The sequence below is a fragment of the Diceros bicornis genome, chromosome 5, assembly GCF_020826845.1.
Source record: "Diceros bicornis minor isolate mBicDic1 chromosome 5, mDicBic1.mat.cur, whole genome shotgun sequence".
In the NCBI taxonomy this organism is placed as follows: Eukaryota; Metazoa; Chordata; class Mammalia; order Perissodactyla; family Rhinocerotidae; genus Diceros; species Diceros bicornis.
The window spans coordinates 83,526,173-83,546,396 of record NC_080744.1 but is presented as its reverse complement, the minus strand read 5'-3'; the positions used below and the strand labels follow the sequence as shown (position 1 = coordinate 83,546,396).

The window sequence follows — 20,224 nt, the reverse complement described above, 5'->3', positions numbered from 1 at the left end:
GCCAGGCTATCAGTTGGCAATCCACAGCGTTGTCGGTTTACCTGCCTCTAGTAACCCCTCAAAACTTCTATTTTTATTGTTCATATGTTGTGAATTAGAAAACCAAGGAGATAGGCCTTGTTGTAAAAAGAGTAATGAGGATTTCAAGGAAAACCTTTGCAATGAGTCAAGTCTATGCATTTTGTGCTCCAATTGTTATGGTTTCTACTTTATACCTCAAATTCCTAGCAGTCCGATTCCTCTTTTAAAGGCATTTTATATAGTAGGAGGAATGTAGCCCCTCCTTCGCTCTGAGAAAAGTCTAAAACTTTACGCACTCAGAAAAATAAATTATGTATATATATAAAAAAATTTTTATTACAATAAAAAATAATGAAGATGAAACATCAACTGTTGACCCCATTTGAGTCTAATGTGGACTCTAGAGCATGGAAACTCTTACAATGTTTAAGTTAGACTTTGAAGTCTCGCTTAGAACTAGAATAGTCATATCAGTATCACGACTTGTTTAAGTGTATTTATAAAAAGGAAACAGTTTTGTCTGTTTAACCAGAAATCAAATATACTCATACATACACAAATGCAACAACAGAATTTTTTATTAAGTTTTTCTTCCGTTGATCTTCTGCTGAAATGTTTGGGCTACACTTGAGTCTTCAAAGTGAATGATGAGTATAGTTACCGCTGAGAGATCAGAGGTAGAATTAACGTACATATCCATTCCTGTCTCCAAGCAAAGATCCATGTTTCACTTAAAGACCATTTCTTACGGCTAGTTTGATAAGGCCCGAGGAGGTCACGCTGTGGTGTGTCAATGGTAGCTCCAGGTCGCCCTGTTTTGCTGTCTGCCCAAATGACCGGTTGCTTTGTGTCATGTAGGTTTGCACCTGTCTTAATAGCAATAGCAGGCGAACAATACGTTTTAGATGAGTTGCTTGTTCCTAGGGCTGGTCTAATAGCAATAACTGCAGAAGTAATAAATTGCCAAGTTGGGTGTTTAAAGGTTTGGTTTAGAGGTCAAACTCTCACGTTAACTCTACTGATTAAAAAGTGAGACTTTTCAAATATTGTTTCTGCTTTCAGAAACTGAAAAGACGATTAAGTTCATGGAGGGACTGCAAAAATTCCAGAAGAAAGTTGGAGTCAGATGGTACCATTTCAGCTGCTAGAGGTTTCTGGTAACAAAAAAAAAAGTCAATTCAAACAAACATTTAGCTAACTGAGCTCTAAGGAAGGAATGTAATAGTGCTAGAAAAGAACTAGCTAATGTGTCATTAAAGCAATAAAGAGAGGAAGCGAAAAGCCCTGATCAGAAGTGCTACGAAAAGTCTTAAAGAATTGGGCAGGAAGTGAGGTCTGAACAGGCAGTGGGCTCATATCCCAGGTGTCAAATTGAATTTAGAGCAATTGAATGCTTCATTTTATTCACTCACACATTTGTTTACCACGCGTCAAGCATGAGTGATGCACTAGGCTATATGTTGGAGAAACTGAGACAAATAATTTCAGTCTCTGCTCTAAAGAGATATACAGTTTATTATGCCAACAGATAAAGTAGAAAAAAGAGAAAGCAAGAGGAAAAAATGGAGAGGACCATTAGCAGACCAGAAGCCAGCCAGTGAGACCTAGGACCACAAACGTTCCAGGGACTGAGCAAGAAAAGGAAGCAAGAATTAGCAAAGAAGACTTTAGATGAAACTTAAAACCAAGGCAGGGATAAGCAACTGAAAGTCTATCAGCTTCTGGAAGGAAGGGACTATTGTTATTTTTTTTAATTTTGGGGGCTTTTATATAGCAGTTACACTAAGAAGTTACAAATATAAACTCATTCAATCTTCAAAATAACCTTATGAGGTAGGTACTATTATTTTCTCCCAGGCGTCTCAGTCGCCATGTTTACTCCCTTAACCATTTTGCTACTTTGAAGGAAGCCTGTCCTTCATGTCTATGTCCCAGTACCTCGCCCATGCCTGATACAGAACATGCACTAAGCACCTGTCTGTGGGAAAGCTGCTTGACAGCAGAAGCGAGCATCAACTTTGGGGGCCTAAGGAGCGCATGCTGGCGTAGAGAGGGAACACGGGACAGATTGTTCCGTTTTCTGCTTGAGCAGAAGCCATTCTTAACCCTTGCTAGTCCAAAACCTGCAAGGCAAATCGAAAAGGACTAACTGGCAAGAATAAGGTCAGATTCCAAGTGAGCTCATGGGTTCATTCTTCTCAGTAGCAATGTTTAGAGCAACCTACTCAGGCTTATGCATCCATTTCATAGATATTTATTCTACAACCCCTTGGTTCCAGGCGCTGTTCTCTGTGCTGGAACTATAGCAGAAAACTAGCAGACAGGGCCTTTTAATGATAACCAAGCAATCAAGTTAAATATAGATTGTCATTAGTGCTATTATGACAAATCAGGGCTTAGAGTAATGAGAGGTGGCCAATGAGAAGGAAATTCAGGTCTCCTTGGGAAGGTGACATTTGGGCAAGGATATGAAGATTAAGAAGGATCTAGCCATTCAGCAGAGCTGGGGAGGGAAGGGCATTCCCAGCAGAGAGAACGTCAGGTGTAAAGGCTGTGGCATGCTCGCAGAACAGGAAGGAGCGGTGCAGGTAGAGCCTCCTTGGCAAGGGGCAAGGGATATGAGGTGCAAGCGGACAGCAGAAAGAGCCAGAACATGCAGGACCTTGTGCCCATGGCAGAGAGTTGGAGATTATTCTAAGAGAAATGAGAAACCTTAGGAGAGTCCAAAGCAGGGGATCATTTATGTTTGCAAAAGACCATCATCGATTCTACGTGGAAGATGGATTGGTTAGGGCAAAGCAGAAAGAGAAAGGATATTGTCATAGGATCTAGGAGGGAAGATGGTGCTGGCGAAGACAGCAGAGGAAGCAGAGGTGGAGAGGTGGTGAGAAGCTGAGTGATACTATCAATGAGATAAAATTTTCTAATGCATCATATTTGGGGAATAAGAGAAAGAGAGGGCTCAGGGATGTTTTGAGCAACAGGATGTAAAGTGGCACCGGAAATGGGAAACACTAAGGAAAGCAGAATAAGTCAAAACCTAAAACTTTAACAACAAATAAATAAAGTGTTTCACTCGATGGAAAACTCTCTTCCAAATCAAGGCTTGCACAAAGTTTAACATAAAATTAATTCTAGCCATCGATAAATATAATACAGTAAATTAGATATTTGATAAGATTATAACAAAAGCATCTCTTTTAATAAAAACATTAAATATTCTGAGGTCAGGCATAGTGACTACTTCATACTAGGTGTTCAGTAAATCTTTGTTGAAATAAATTCAAATGAAAGTCAAAAGGTGGAAAATACGCAAGTCAGCAATAATAAGCTTCTCTCTAGGCTCTGCCACTTCCCAATTGAGTGACATTGGAGAAGTTAAACCCTCTGAATTTCAATATTCTTAGATGTGGAATGAGGATAGTAACAGAAGATCATATGGGTTAAATAAAATGTTGTGTAAAACCAGCTGCACAGAAGAGACCATCAAACCCCTGTACCCCCTCCCATGGCTTCACTATGTTGTTTGCTCCCAAGTTTGAGTTTGTAAGCATTTTTGCACAACCTCTACATCTACTTAGATTAAATTTTGTCTTAGCATCTAAGACAGCATTGTGCATAGAGAAAGAATTTAATTCCTCTTTGCTGATTAACGGATTCCTTTAATTAAATATAAACCCTCAGAAAGAAAGCATAAGTAGCACAATGTACCTCAGTCTACAGGATTCTGTCATCTGTCTTTGTCCTAAAGATCTCCCTTATGCCCTCTTCTTATTGACAGCCACCAAAGAATGAGAATTTGCCTTTCAATCTATTGTAAGCAAAGTGAAATGATTTTCCTCCAGTATAACAAAACCTGTAGGCAACTGTAAAATATAATTTCCTTTCAGATTCTTGACAGACTTGATATAAATTTCAGTGCACAGGGAAACAAGAAAAAAGCAGGGGCCACTTTAAAAGATAAATTTTATCATGTATGTCTGACAATAGTGTATATGTTCAGAGGCCCCTTTTTTAAGAGAGAGAAAATAAGACTATGCTTTTAAACAATCAAAGGTTAAAGTTAGCTCTGTCATTCATGTGGTCTCATTCTTTTATGCATATTGAAATACCTCAGAAAGATTTATAACTCTGGTTCAGACAGTCGGAGTTCCAGTAAACAAGTCCCTTTTTTGAAGGTTAAATATTTATGCTCCTATTTTCCTGCCTGATACAGACAACAAGAGTAAACCCACTTTAGCCCAAGAGCCGTGGGGACAGGCCAGGTTAGGACCAGAAATGGCAGCTGACCCAACATCCAGAATATCTTCTGCTCTCCTATATTATTAGAATGAATGAATGAATGAATGAGTGAGTGAATGAAACCTCCCAGATGACCAGTTCCCATAAGCAGAAGTAAATCTCTTTGGAAAATTAGAGAAGTTAGTTAGTCTAAAATTCCCAACATATCCAGCCTAGTGAGACACATCTTAGAAGCTGATAATAATTATCCTTTAGGAGAACAGCAGTTATACTGAGTGAAATACTTTTACATACATACGAGCGTCAGAGAACTCTATGAAGTGGACAGACAGAAATTATCGTTTTATTTTATAGATGAGTGAGTTGATGGCTTAAGTGCATGAATGACTTGATCTGGGTCACACAGGTGGTTAATGGCAGAACTATGACAACAACTCCATTATCTAGATCCCTATTATGGTGATCTAGCCATTGTTTGCTTCTAATTATGACACAATAACGACAAATATTTATGTAGTGAATTACAGTTTAACAAGAGTATACCATGTTATCACATTTGATCTTTAGAGCAATCCTCTGAGCATTTTTTATCTTGTTTTAGTTTTCACCTAATATTAATTTGTATAAAAGCAAAATGGAGATGTTATGTCAAGTCTGATAAAATGGAAAACAGCAGTCCTCTGACTCTTCACTCTTAAAACCTATTCCTACGAATAAGTGATTTTCAGCTGTCTCCCTTAGTGCTTCTGGTATTCATCTCCATGTTTATAAGTGATATTTTTGCATTGCTATTTCTCAACTGTTCGGTTTTACACGTTACCTCTCTTGACCCCTACTCCAGCAGATAAGAATCAAATACTGAACTCCCTCACCCAACACATGCAAATACATACTCCCCCGCTCGATTTCTCAATGGAGTTATAAACCAATTTTGGTTACTTCAATATTTAGTGAGTATATTGCCATAACCACTTAAATATTGTTTGCAGTTATGGCAGAAAATACTAAATTTCCTTTATTTTTCAGTTTTGCTCAACTCCTTGTTTTTGTTTCTTTTCTCCCCTGAAGTCAATAAAGGCAATATTTTTTCTTCGTTTCCTATGTACCCATCAAAAAATTATTCCAAACCTCTCTCAATATGGTGATACATATATCAGGTAATAGTACTATCATTTTAAAAAAAAAACATACATTCCTCCTGAGACCTCAGGCTTCTAGTCCCAAATTGGACAGTTTGCTCTCCAGGCCACAGCACAGCTGTCACCGGGGCATTTCCTGCCCCTTCCTGTGTATTGCATCCCTGGATAATGTTTCTCTTCTCCTGACTTAACTTCCTTATTTGGATGGAACACATCCTCTGACAGCTTCCTGAGAAAGGAACATGAAAGATAACACTTTGAGAACTTTTAAAGCTAAAATTTCTTTGTTTTCTTCCTCTCACAATTGATTAACGCTCTAACCCTACATTAGGTTGAAAAAATGTCCCCCAGAATTGTGGAGACATTCCTCCACTTTCTTCTCTTCAGTCTTGCTGTTGAAACGGCCAAAGACATGTTGATTATTCACTCTCTGTATGTGATCTGTTCTTTCTTTATGAGAGCTTTAAAGGCTTTTATACCTGAAGTTCTGAAATGTCAAAATATGGGGCCTGGAGGCTGGTCTTTTCTCATTCATTATTTTGGGTTCTTAGTGGAGCCATTTCAATCTGGGAATTCTTATCCTTCGATTCTTAAAAAGCCACTTTAATTTGTAATTTTATTCTGTTGGCTTTCTCTAGAAATCCTATTGGTTAAATTAGTTGAATTAAATCCTAGATTTAATGTCTATTTTTTTAATCAATTCTCTTCTACTTTTCATTTCTTTACATTTTTTCAAATTGAACTAAAATATATAGAGTAAAATGCAAAAAATTTAGATATACAATTGGATGAGTTTTGATGAATGTATATGCCCGTATAACCATATAACCACCCACAATTAAGATAAGAACATTTCCATTACCCTCCTTCTGGATAATCCTCACCCACACTCCATAGGTAATCTCTGCTGTGATTTCTGTCACCATAGATTAGTTGTGCTTGTTCATGAATTCATACAGTTGGAATCACGCAGTATGTACTCTCTTAATAATTTTTTGTTTAATGCTTAACCCAACGGCTGAAATTTTATCTTGGCTAAAACATTTTTTTAATTTACAAGCATCCCTTCTTATTCTCAAATTGGTCTTTTTCACCTCAAATTGTTCTTGTTTCATAGGTTAGATATCTACTCTTACCTCTCTGAGGACATTAAGTATATGGTTTCTTCTTCTGTGGAGTGAGGAATTTTCTTCCACTGCCAGCAATTCTTTTCTCTTTTCCGTAGATTCCTTTTCTATATTTATTTTAGTTTTCTTTCATTTTTAATGCCTTCCTCAATTGTCTTCTGATTCCTGGCTGTCCATTCTTATCTAATGGGGAATAAACTTTGGTCAAAGACACATATAGAGGAAAAAGCATTGTTGACTGGTAAGACTCAGTGGTGAAATAAGTGAGGATCAAAAAATTATGTTGGGGACACCCTTCTTCACCCAAGTGGCAGTACCTATTTTTCCTGTTGGCATTCTGGAAGCTAAGTTAGAAGAATGGTGTGTAAGTCTGCTTCAGAGAAGCAGAATCAGTAGGAGATATAAATATATAGATGAAAATAAATATATAGATCTAGATCTAGATCTAGATCTATGTCTATCTATAGACGAATATGTAAAGAGATTTATTACAAGGAATTGGTTTACACAATTGTTGGGGCTGGCTAAGCAAGTTCAAAGTTCATAGGTCAGGCAATCAAGAAGCGAAGAACATAAACAGGCTGGAAACCTATGGGCCCAGGTTAAATTTTTTTGTCCATATGTTTCAGTCAAGAAGGAACATCTGGGGGCAAGGAGAGCAATTGCAGAGATAGCAGCTGTTTGGAATCTCTGCATCCAAAGAAGGACTAAGCCCTCTTTTAAAGTGCTTACCTAATCAAGTAGACCTGTCCAAAATGACCTCTTTTTTGATTAACTTAAAGTCAGTGGATTAGGGACTTTATTTACATCTTCAGAATATCTTCAGAGCAGCACCTAGACTAGGGTTTGATTTTATAACTGGGAGAAGGTGTGTGTATGCAACACCACGACTGTCCTCCAGCTGCCCCTTGCTGCTCATCCTAACAAGAAACACTAGAAAGGGAATTCAGGCTAGTCAAGTGAAAATATCAAAACTCCATCACATAGTTTCATGGTACCACTGAAGATATCTGCTTAATTCCCTTGTTTTGAGCACACCCCCTACCCTGCACTCCCAGCTGTGCCAGTGTAGAGTCCCAAGTCTCTAACTCAGTTTCTTCAGAGAGTAAAGCTCCTATTTCCTGTCAGGGGAAGGGCCTGGGGAATCCAACTACCCTTCATATAGACTTTCAACCATTCCTCTTGTTTTTAGCCTATTTATCTACCTCACCTTTTAAAATTTTGGGAACCTCCAATTCCTGAGACTTTCTGATCTTCTACAACTCAAAGGCTTTGCTTTTGTTGGAAAAGCACCTGATTTTCAACTTTCACCAATCTTATGGAACAGTTTCTACTCATTCGTTCACTTGCTATCCTAATTTTCTAAGAGAGTAGATTTGAGGTACTCTCACCACAAAACAAAACAAAAAACAAAAATAGAAGTAACTGTATGAGATGTACATGTTAATTAGCTTGAGTGTAGACATCACTTAACTGTGTATCAAAACATCATGTAGTACACCTTAAATACATATAATTTTATTTAAAAATTAAAACAAAATTTCTTGACTTGCCAGTTATATCTTCCCTCCCATTCTCTTGTTCTTACTTTTTAGAAAATTTCTTTCTGGACTCTTAGTTGGGTTTTGGCAGATGAACTCATGAGTTCAATCTACAAAGGCCAGTTGGGTCTCTTTGTTTCCATTTTGCAAATAAGGGAATAGAATTCTGCTGAGAAATTAAGTGACGTAAAGTCACACAACCAACACATGGGCTGGGTCTTAAACACAAGTCCAGTGAATCACCTAATTTTGGTGAAATGTTAAGGGCGTTATTGAAGAAAACTAAGTGGTTTCTTAAGCATGTTGGAAATATTCTCACTCTTATTACAGTTTCTTAGGAAAGTTGAAATGGCATTTTCTGGTCACATCATGTACTTATCATCCATAAGCAGTTGACCTAATAGAACATTGGAATGCTTTACTGAATACTCAGCTGTAGATCCAGTTGTTGAATACCACCTTGCAAGGTTGTCCTACATGATATAGCATATGATCCACATAAACAACCAACATATAGCATGTTTCTCCCATAGTCAAAATAAAAGAACATGGGGACAAAGATGCCATCATGCACTATTACAACTCATGACTAACACTCTTCTGATAAAGACTCTAGTTCTACATATCTAAAAGGTTTAAATATAAGAGTGAGATGCTTTTCTCATGGTAGTAAATAATAGTTTCTCTGAATTGAAAGCTGATACTGCCACAGGGCCATTTTGGACCCTATGGAGTTGCAGTACAACAAGTAAGGAATGAAATTATGTTACTGGCCAGAGTCTGAATGGTTCTGATTGTTAAGGGGATAACAGAGGAAAGGAGTATAAGTTAAATGATTTAGGTAAGTCTTACAAATTAAGGCTACAAAATCCTTTGCAAAGAGCCTTAGAATAGCCTTAAATCCCACATCACCTTCCATGAAAGCTGTGGTAGATTGGATTATGGGTCCCTATATTTTGGTGAACAACAAAAATATATTCACACCATTTGCCATGTAACTTTCAGTGGCCTCCCTTTTTGGGTGGGATCTACTTTCCCACCCTACTGTAGTGGGCTTTGTGAATCACTTCTAGCAGACATAATGGTAGCAGAAGCCATAAACGTGCTTATGTTGACTCCCTGGCGTCTTATGCTGCAATGATCACCTTGAGATCTGGGCCCCAGAATGAGATCTATGAGGGGAACATAGCTGAATCCTCTGGTAGACTGGAGTCCAGACTGGCCCAGCAGAGTTACAGCTGACCCACAGACTTGTGAACGAGCAATAAATGTTTGTTGTTTTAAGCCACTGAGCCTGGGGCTGTTTGTTACACAGCACTATTGCAGTAATACCTGATAAAGGTAGAGGTTCAGCTCTGTTATGCTGTTATAACTCTAGTTCTTGGATTTTCACAAGACTCTACTCATCATCCCTTGTCATAAACCCCTCCATCTGAGCAGGCTTTAGTGAATCTTCTTTGCAACAAAATCACCTTAAATAAAAGAAAATGAGATAGTATTTCTTCCTCACAAAGTTTATTGACCAACAAGAAGTCAAATCAGGAGTAATAATTGAGATAACCAAATAAGCACCTAAATATATACAATGAAAAAATGATAACTATTAATTTCCATAATACTTAGTAGCCCTATCTTGGTAGGAAAATAAGTTTAAAATCTTCAGCTAAGTACTTTAGACCACATGTGTGTGAGTAAGAAACAAAAATCAAGAAAAGAACCACCTGAAATCAACAAAAGGAACAAGCTGTGGAGCTTACACAATTCATATTCTCACAGCCAGTATGGAAAACTTCATAATCCAAGAGAATCAGACAGATGACTTAAAGGGTATTGCCTCAATAGTGGAGCAACTGATCCCTAGAATAATGGTGCTCTGGACTCACCTAATAAATCTTAAAAGCAAGCCAAAAATGCATCAATGTTTTCCAAGTGACTAGGGTGACGCAATCCCAGTTTGCCCTGAATAGGAAGGTTCCTAGGATATAGAATGTTTAATTTTAAAACTGGGACAATCCCAGGTAAATTGAATGAGTCATTTGCCCTACAAAGCTCAAGGATATTTATAGAAATACAAAAATATCTAGAACTCAATGAAGAAAATTTCACAGAATCTGGCATTCAATAAAAAATTAGCAGGTGTACAAAAAAACAGGAAAATAGGACCCATACGAGGATAAAAATTAATAGAAATAGATCCAGAAATGATGGAGATTATAGAGTCAGTAGGCAAGGAAACATTAAAAATTATTATACCTGGGGCTGGCCCAGTGGCATAATGGTTAAGTTCACATGCTCTGCTTTGGCGGCCCGGGGTTTGCAAGTTTGGATCCCGGGCATGGACTGAAACACCACTTGTCAAGCCATGCTCTGGTGGCATCCCATATAAAGTAGAGGAAGATGGGCACAGATGTTAGTCCAGGGCTAATCTTCCTGAGCAAAAGGAGGAGGATTGGCATCAGATATCAGCTCACGGCCAATTTTCCTCAAAAAAAAAAAAGTTATTATACCTATACTCCATATATTAAGAAGGTAAAGGAAAAATTGATCGTGCTAAGAAGAGACATGGAAATATAAAAAAAAAAAGAATATTTTGAACTTCTAGAGATGAAAAATACAGTGCAAAGATGACAAATACAATAAATTGGATTAATAGCAGATTAGATACTGAAAGAGAAAAGATTAGTGAATCTGAATTCATAAAATAATCAAAGATAAAACACAAAACTAAAAAGACTGAATATATTAAATAAAACTACTGTGAGGTATTGGACGACTTTAAACAGTTTGGATTTAGTATACATGTAATTGCAATCCCTGAGAAAACAGAAGGAAGGTGGGACAGAAAAATTTGAAGAAATTTTTGAAAAAGTAATGGCTGAAAATTTCCCAAATTTGATGAAAACACTAAACCCACAGATACAAGTTCAATGAAATCCAGGCACAAGAAATATGGCAAAAACCATACCAAAATACATCATAATCAAATTTCTTTATGAAGTAAAAAAGAAAAAATCTTAAGAGCAGCTAGAGGATAAAAGACATATTACTTACAGAGAAACAAAAATATAGATGACGTGGATTTGTCAGAAACAATTCACATCAGAACACGGTGAAGAAATATCTTTGAAGAATTGAAGGGGGAGATTTGGAATATTTAGAAGAAGGCACAGTGTTGCTTTGTTCTATGTGCATATTGGGTGACAATTTTTTTCACCACACTACACATGTCCATGAAAGACCGAAAAAGTGCTGTGAGTATTGATTTTGGGGGGAAAAAGTATTGAAGGGGGAAAAAAGTCAACCTAAAATTATATACCCAGCAAAAAAAATCTTTCCTAAATGAAGGCCAAATAAAGGATTTTTTCAGAGACACAAAAGCAGAAAAATTCAGTAATAGCAGATTTGCACTACAATATGTATTAAAAGAAGTTGTTTGGGCAGAAGGAAAATGATACCAGAGAAAAATATGGACCTACACAAACTAATGAAAAGCACCAGAAATAGCAACTATGGGGGAGAAATAGAAGACTTTTTTTCTCTTTTATTTAAATAAGAATCTCGATTGTGTTACCTAATCTTATATATAGAGAGAAAGTAATTGTTTAAAAAAAATGTTTTGGAGGAGTTGTAACATACGTATAAGTAAAATATATAACAGTAACAGAAAGACAGAGGGGCAATGGGAGTATCACATGCTAAGGTGCCTGTGATGCATATTAGCTGCTGTGATATTACTTGAAGGTGGACTATGATAAGTCTAAAATGAATGCCATAAACCCTAAAGCAACCACTGACAAGCCATTCAAAGAGTGATAGCTAATAAAGTGGTGATGGAAATAAAAGGATATCATAAGAAAACTTTAATCCCAAAGAATGCAGACAAAGAGGGAAAAGGGAACAAAAAAATAAATGTAACACACAAACATACAGAGATATGGTATATGTAAATCCAATCCTATCAACAACTATTCAATGTAAATAGTCTAAAAAGCCAACGAAAAGCTGAAAATGATCATTTTGGATAAAATAGCAAGATCCAACCAGAAATGAACTTAAAATATAAAGACACAAATAGGCTAAAAGAAAAAGAATGGGGAAAAATATACTCTGCTAACAATAGTCAAAAGAAAACTGGAGTGGCTATTCTCGTATTAGATAAAGTTGATTTCATAGCAAGAATATTACTACTGTTAGGGGAAGACATTTCCTGATGATAAATGGGTCAGTTTATCAACAGTATGTAACAATCCTAAATGTTTATGTATTCAATAATAGAACATCGAAATACAAGAACCAGAAACTGATAAAACTTCAAGGAGAAATATTCAAAACCCCAATTATAGTTGGAGATTTAATCAATCTTCCTTAAGAAGTGATAAAACAAATAGGGAGACAACTAATAAGGGTATAGAAAACAACACTGTCAAAACACTTGATCCAATTAACACTTACAAAAACTCTACCCAAAAACAGTAGAATACACATTTATTTCAAGTACACACAGGATATCTACCAAGATAGACTATATGCTGAGCCACAAAACAAGTCTGGATAAAATTTTAAAGATCAAATCATACAAAGTATAGTCTCTAATCACAAAGGAAATAAATAGAAATCACTAATAAAAATATATTTTGCTAATCTCCAAAGATTTATAAACAAAATAACATACATAAAAATAACCCATCAAAAGGAAAAGTAGAAAGTATTTTGAATTGGATTAAAACAAATACAGAACATATACAGCTCTGTTGGATGCTTCTAAATCAATAATTACAGGGAAATGTATAGTCATTAACACCTTATATTAGAAAAAGTAGAAAGGTGTCAAATTAATTATCTCACTTTCTACCTTAAAAAAAAGTAGGAAAATAAGAGCAAAATTTTTAAAAGGTAGGAAGAAGAAAGAAAATAATAAAGATTAAAGTGGAAATTAATAATGTAGATAATAAACAATAATAGAGAAAAATCAATGAAGCCAAACCTGGTTCTTTGATGAGATCTATAAAATTGACAAACTTCTAGCTAGGCTTATCAATAAAGAAAAAGAAAGAAGGCATAAATTATAAATATCAGGAATGTAAGAGGTGGACATCACTTCAGATTGTACAGATATTACAGAGATAATATGGAAATATTATGAATAACATTATACCAATAAATTCAACAATTTAGAGGAAATCAGTCAATTCCTTGAAAGACGCAAACTACCAAAGCTCATTTTAGAAGAAATAGGTAATCAGAATGGCCCTATATCTGTTGAAGAAATTAAATTTATAGTTAAAAACTTTTCTGTAGGGGCCAGCCTGGTGGCATAGCGGTTGGGTTCGCATGCTCTGCTTCAGGCCCCCCAGGGTTCATGGGTTCAGGTCCCGGGTGTGGACCTACACACTGCTCATCAAGTCATGCTGTGACAGCGTCCCACATGCAAAGTGGAAGAGGATTGTCAGAGATGTTAGCTCAGGGACAATCTTCCTCACCAAAAAAACACAAAAATTTCTGCAAAGAAAACTCCAGGCCTACACAGCTTCATGGGTGAATACTACCAAAAATTTAAGAGATAATACCAATTTTTCACAAGCTCTTCCAGAATATTGAAGAGGAACTAATACTTCCCAATGTATTTTCTGAGGCCAGCATTACTTACAGATCAAATTCTGACAAATAAATTACAAGAAAATAAAAATATACTTTTTGAATAAAGAAGCAAAAATTCTAGATAATGTTTTATCAGATTGAACCCAACAATTTATACAAATGATAACACATGATGACCAAATAGGGTTTATTATAGGAAAGCAAGGTTGGTTTGACATTCAAAGATCAGTCAATGTAATCCACTGTTTTAACAAACCAAAAATGATAAACTATATGATCATTTCAATACATGTAAAAATAAATATTTAGCAAACTCCATTTCTGATCAAAAATTTTCAGCAAACTAGGAATAGAAGAGAACTTCCACAACCCGATAATGGGAATCTACAAAAACTTACAGCTAACATCACATTTAATGGTGAAGGACTAAATGTTTTTCCCCTAAGAGCAGGAGTAAGTCAGGAATGTATACTCTCACAATATTTATCCAACATTATATGGGGGATCTAGCCAACTGAATAAGGCAATAAAAAGAAATAAAAGCATCCAGATTGGAAAAGAAAAAATAAAACTGGATTTATTCACAGATCACGTAATTGTCTATGTAGAAATCTGATGTAATCTACAGAAAAGATACAAGAACTAATAAATGAGTTTAGAAAGGTTGCAGGATACAAGATTAATATACAAAATTCATATCTAAAAATATACTAGTGATGAGTAAACAGAAATTGAAATTTACCAAACAATACCATTATAATTATATGTGAAGGACCTTACACTGAAAACAATATTCATACATGTATACATATGTCAAAATCAATCAAATTATTATAGTTTTAATATGTTCCACTTATTGTCTGTCATACAGACTTCAATCAACTGTTAAAAACAGTTGTGTTAAAACCATCTCTTGTATATTATTTCATCACATTATTTAGCCTTCACGTTACAAATATATGATTTATTTCTGTATTAAATTCTTCCCTGTTATTTGTTTTGTTACCCCATGAAAATTAAAGAAACACGCAATTTCAAGCAAAAAGGTGCATTATTTCTAGAGACAGTTAAACTTGTTGTTCAACAAAGTCAGCATTCTAGCACTTCGAGTGTTTACATTTGTACCCAGGCTTCTGGCTTTGTGGTTACAAGATGGCTAGAGAAGCTCCAAGCATCATATCCTCACACAACAATGGCCAGAGGCCGAGAAGGATAGTTTCTCCCAGTGTGCCTTTCTGTAAGAGTAAGAGAACAGCTCTAATCATCACCTTTTCCCAAAACAAAAACCAGAAGAGAACATCTTCTTCTGAATCACTCATTAAAACAAATAAGACTTAAAAAATTGTGACTTAAGAAAGAGACTTCCTTGACCAGAATTACCTCATATGCCCATTCCCAAAACACTGCCAGGGAATAGTGCCCCATAACTGACTTATACTAAGCAAGATGATCTCCTTTCCCTGCAAAGACTGGGGCAGAATCTGACTTTCCCCTAAACAGATAAATTCAGGGAAGATAAGACGAACAATATTTTCTACACTAATGAGGACAAAAGAATGCCAACTTATTATCAATTGAAACACAAAATAGGGGTCAAAAATAGCCATCTAGTGTGCAAGATGTCAAGGAATGAAAGGATTTTTTAGATAATCCATTCTGGACATAGAAAAATCTAGTATGCATGCCACTATCCCTGTTGACACCCAAACACACACACAAACGTAGACACACAGACCAGATATCAATAATCTATCACAACATATTTCTCACTGAGCCCACACATGACCTCAGATTCCATTCAACCTTGTACTCTAAGTAAACACTACCAATCAAATCAGTGATCACACATGAGATGAAATAGTTTTGCATTCCTCCTGTCTTCAGGAAAGAACACATCTGAACTGCTGAAGACCAATGATACTGTCCCCGGATTTAGATCTCCAATGAAGATATTCTCCAAGCTCAGCATCCCTATTCGGTTCTCATTCTTACCTGGAGACAAGAGGCTATAAATGTTTAAATAGATGTTTAAATCCTCCTGTTGTCTTCTTAAGGCTGTGGCTTTTTGCGCAGTGTTTCAACCACATTTATAAGACCCCAAAGTACTCAACTTAATAAATGCTTCTAAGATTTTAGGAAAAAATGCCAGTATAAGAGTGATCAAAAGGACTGTCTAAAATGAAAGGCCAGGCATACTGTAACACCAATATCTGGGTTCATCTTCTCTCTTTCTAAAACGTGCTTTATCTCCAAAATGAGAGAAGGGGCTGTTCTTCCATAATGTAGTTCTACCTCACCTAACTTAGGAAAGACTCGGATATTTCTTAAGAAAAAACTATTGTCCCTCTACCATGCAGTCATTTCTGTCTTACATTTCTTCCCCACCTTCATTATTGAGAAATCAATAAACCTTCCCAACAGAGACTTGTATAATTATTCAAAAATAAACTTAACCATCATCTATCCTTTCCATGATGCTCCTATCTGTGTCCTTCCAATCCATTTGAGCTGATCACTTTCAGAAAACCTGGATGAGCACCCCTGGCCTGCATTGCAGCCAATCAGAACCCAGAGACGGGCACCTCTGATGGTTTGGCTAACCCACAAGATTTCAAGATACTCTCTGGAGCTTTCTATCTATCAGTGACCCTAATTGCGTCCTCTTATATTGCGATAAAACATAATTAAGACAAAGGAGCCATTTGATCACATAATAAAGTATTTGCTGCGTTGCCTGTGAAGAAGCTGGTTAGAGAGAATGACGGTAAGATCTGCTTAATAATTTTATATAGTGAGTGCTCAAAACTAGCAATCCTTAATTTATTTATTTTTTTAGTCTGGAAATTAAGGATGAATAATGATCTCCCAATTGCCCTTCACAATCATGATTCAGCCTGAAGAGTTAATAAGCCACCTTCAACCCCCCTTCTCTGAACAGACATTTTTTCCACATGGATGAACACAAAGAAATAATCAGATAGGAGATTTTTCTTCTAAATTAGGCCTCTTGTTTGTAAACTGAAAGAGTGCTAATGCGGTTCAAACTCGCCTGTGCACCACACATGCCCATTCTACCCAGGCTTATTACAAAGAGTGGGAGAATGAAAGGTTTTGTTCTATTCTTCTGGCTCCTTCTGTGTGAGAGGCCATTCAAGCGATCGGGTACTTCTCCCTCACTCCATCTCTTTCTTGGCCTCTCTCCCTCTCACACTCTCCATTTCTCTCTATAATGCCAGCATTAGAGGCAAGCCGCTGGCTGGGAACGCGCTTTGATGTCGACCCCTCGCTGCCACTGACAGACCTGCGTTGGTGGGTGAGTAGCGGAGCAGTGAGGGCATGTATAGCAGAGAGAAGAATGAAAGGAGGGGCGACTGGGCTGGTAATGTGGAGATTCCTGCCTGTTCACTTCGGTTCTTCAGAAAGAAAAATGCCGAGCCTTGTGATTACAGAGGTTATGAACCAGCTAAACTTCAGAAATGACCATTAAAAGTACTGCCTAACATAAAGAATCAAATCATTGTTCAGGCTTTTGGCCTCAAAAAAAAAAAAAAAGAGAGGGAGAGAAAGAAACAAGCCACAGACAGGGCCAAAGAGATAAGACATTAAGATTACATTCTAACGAGGCTGGTTAGTCAAGGGCACAAGGGACCCAGCATACAGGCAGGGTCTGAGTGACAGCCTTAGGCACACTTGCTGCCTTTCCATTTGGGCTGTATTGTTTTGATGACTTGTGCCAGACATCAGGAATAAATCTCAGGCACTAGTGGTAAGGTTACAGTTATAACACAGGCAGGCAACACATGAGAATGTGACATTAGCAGTCTATTCTGATCTCTGTGGACCAGCATGGCAAGGGACATCCAAAAGGGTGAGCCCACAAGGGAGCTTATGCCCTGGATGAATTCTTGGCATTCAAGGGCTACCTTCGGTTAAATCACGGAGTTTCCGCGGTACTGGCGGGATTAAAAGGCTTTTCATTGCCAGGGTGTCAGAACAGATCGGACCTTGTTCTCCTGTAACCGACACTCGTTTCCTCCTCCCTCAACCACCTGTTTGGTTAATCCCACTACATAAAGGAATGAGAGTCTGTCCTTGTCACCGATTCCCCAACACATTGTGTCAACTCTCTCCAGCAGGTTTGGGACAGTGGAATGAGGCAGAGAAATTCAACACTAAATCCTTTCTCTTTTCTTATTTTACTGATGCCCAGGGTATGTTATCTCAAAAAACATATAGTATCACCAGGAAAGAGGTCCAACTATGTGCAAGATCCATATTAAAGAAATCTACAATTCAGAAGTTGAAAGGAAAATCATTTCACTCTCTAATCAACCTGGAACTGCCTTTCAGTACTAAAATGAGTCTTCTACTATTGAAACGAGATCTTTTAAAATAAAAAATAAAAAAAGACAAGAAGTCCTGTATTTTTCCCACCACATCTGTTCCTTGACTTTCGGTTTGCATGAGTGCCACTTACCTGAGACGAGGTCCGCAAGTGTTTGCACACTGGTCAGAGGCTTCACTGTGGGCGTGGTCAGGAGCTGCATAAACTGTCTGCTGCTAGTCAGAATGTCATTTAGACAAGACCCTGTTCTCCTTTCATAGAGATTGTCATATAGCTTGCTTCTAAGATGCCTTCAAAGCTAAGCCTGCCTCTTCCTTACCCCGCCATTTACAGCCTAGGAAAAAAAAGCCTCACAGTCTACTTGGCTGTATCCTGGGTCCCTAAGGAAAGGCAAGAAGATGGTCCCTGGAGGGAAGCCTCAGCTCAAAGCAAAACCTCCTCGTGGGATGAGGTGAGGTGTCTCATTATCAAATTCACCACAACCCGAGAGCTTTTGGGCTATGAATTGGGTTCAAGGTTGCAAAAATTGTTTGCTGTCCATTGCTTTCAATTGACGAAGCACAAAAGGATCTGGGTTAAATGGAACCATTTGTTTTAAAAGATAAATATATCCCCAGTGATAGAGTGTGTCTTCGGGTTAACTATCCATATTTTGCATCCAAGTGCTTTTGTTTTTGAAACCATACCCTGATGTGGAATCTTACTGTTGTGAAAATCACCCAAAAAAATAAAATAAAATAAAGCAGGAAAATTGCATAAGCAACTGAGCAGCCGCTCCTCTCGCAGCCCCACAGATACTCCGCCCACCCCTCACACAGCAGGTCATCTTCAGTGACCTCCCCGGTCTCCGCTCCACCCCTCAATTATGAAATCAGCAAAACTCTCAGGGGAAGAAGACCTAGAAAGAACAAATGTGGCAGCAAGAGACAGAGGGATCAATACCTTCAGAGTCTGAGAATGTAATGGGCCCTGCAGGTCTGTTAATTATCAAACAAAAACTCTGTTTCAAGAAGGAGAAAAAATGCATTTTAATAGCAGCTCTATAATTAGCCACTTCTTTCATGGTTTATTAGTAGTTTTTATGTTTGTCTGCCTTCACCTTTATTTCCTTTAACAATGTTCACATAAAATGGCTCAGAATTGCTCTGCCTCTAATTATTTACTGTAACAACAACAAGCTGAGAGAAAGATCACAAAGTCACAAAGGAAGGTCTCTGTGCAGGATATATTGACTCACCACTGTTTCCTTCTCACTTCTTGATATTTGTTTGTTCTTTTCTTGCACATAATTTCTAAGTACACATAAAACACTCACCTTAGTTTTATTTTATGAATTTCAGTGCGTTTGCTTTTAATATAGATACACGGTTTGCTCAGTCTTTGGTAAAAAGCAGTTCCATTCTATCCTGAAATTCACCATTGGCCAAGATGGAGCTGATGTGACTCGTGTGTGATGGGAGGGGCAAAGAGGTCTTCCAAAATGTAAATGTGGCAACTAAGAGAAGGTAGGAATTTGGATGCCAAGACTGAAGCGTACGGCAGGGAATAATTCCGGAGGAACGATCAATGTCCGATTCTGGAAAAAGCAAATGAGAAATGAAATCCTCAGTGGGGCAAAAACAAGAAGCAGAAATCCCTAGGATGAATCAGGGTAAAAGCAACTAGAATCTGATGAAGGTAACTGAAGTTGTCACCCAGGTGTCATGTCCTCAAAACTGAAATTGTTTGCATCCATCTTCCTGAAGGTCCATCTTAAAGATGTGAGACTCAGAGTTTAGCACCGGAAACTATGAACCTTGTACCATGAATAGCAATGGCTCTATACTTGACCAACAACGGATATATGGAAGAAGAGTAAATTCAAGGGTCAGAACGTGGGCCTAGGAGGCAGCAGTTTCAACCATGATTCACCATTCAACTGTGGGTAACATGAAGTGACCATTCTTGATGGATTGTCATTACTAAGTGATAGAAATATTAAGGGTGAGATGGTGACTTGGGATTTGAAGAAATAAGAAGGGACTAAAAATAAACGTCTGAGGGGTGACCATTGAGGCAATTCTGAAGTAACCCATCCAAGGAGCTTCCAGAATGAAGAAAAGGCCACAGAAGGCCAGGCCACCACCGAAGCTGCAAAAATCTCTCAAGGGGTTCCTTTTAACACCAACTGTAGGTATGATCCATAGGTCTTTTCTGTATTAGCTCAATGTA

The 20,224-nt window shown here is 37.4% G+C and overlaps 1 long non-coding RNA gene across 2 annotated transcripts; it reads right to left on the bottom strand.

The window, feature by feature from the left end:
* Positions 1 to 396: 396 nt before the first annotated feature.
* On the bottom strand, positions 397 to 19,651 carry LOC131406408 (uncharacterized). 2 transcript variants are annotated; one of them, XR_009220131.1, is made up of 4 exons: positions 19,329 to 19,651; positions 9,403 to 9,542; positions 6,539 to 6,712; positions 397 to 1,175 (listed from the first exon to the last, which is right to left on the bottom strand). It is a non-coding gene; the product is annotated as an uncharacterized LOC131406408 (long non-coding RNA). The 2 variants fall into 2 exon arrangements; XR_009220130.1 differs by lacking the exon at positions 397 to 1,175 and having other exon boundaries at positions 6,219 to 6,712.
* Positions 19,652 to 20,224: the final 573 nt, after the last annotated feature.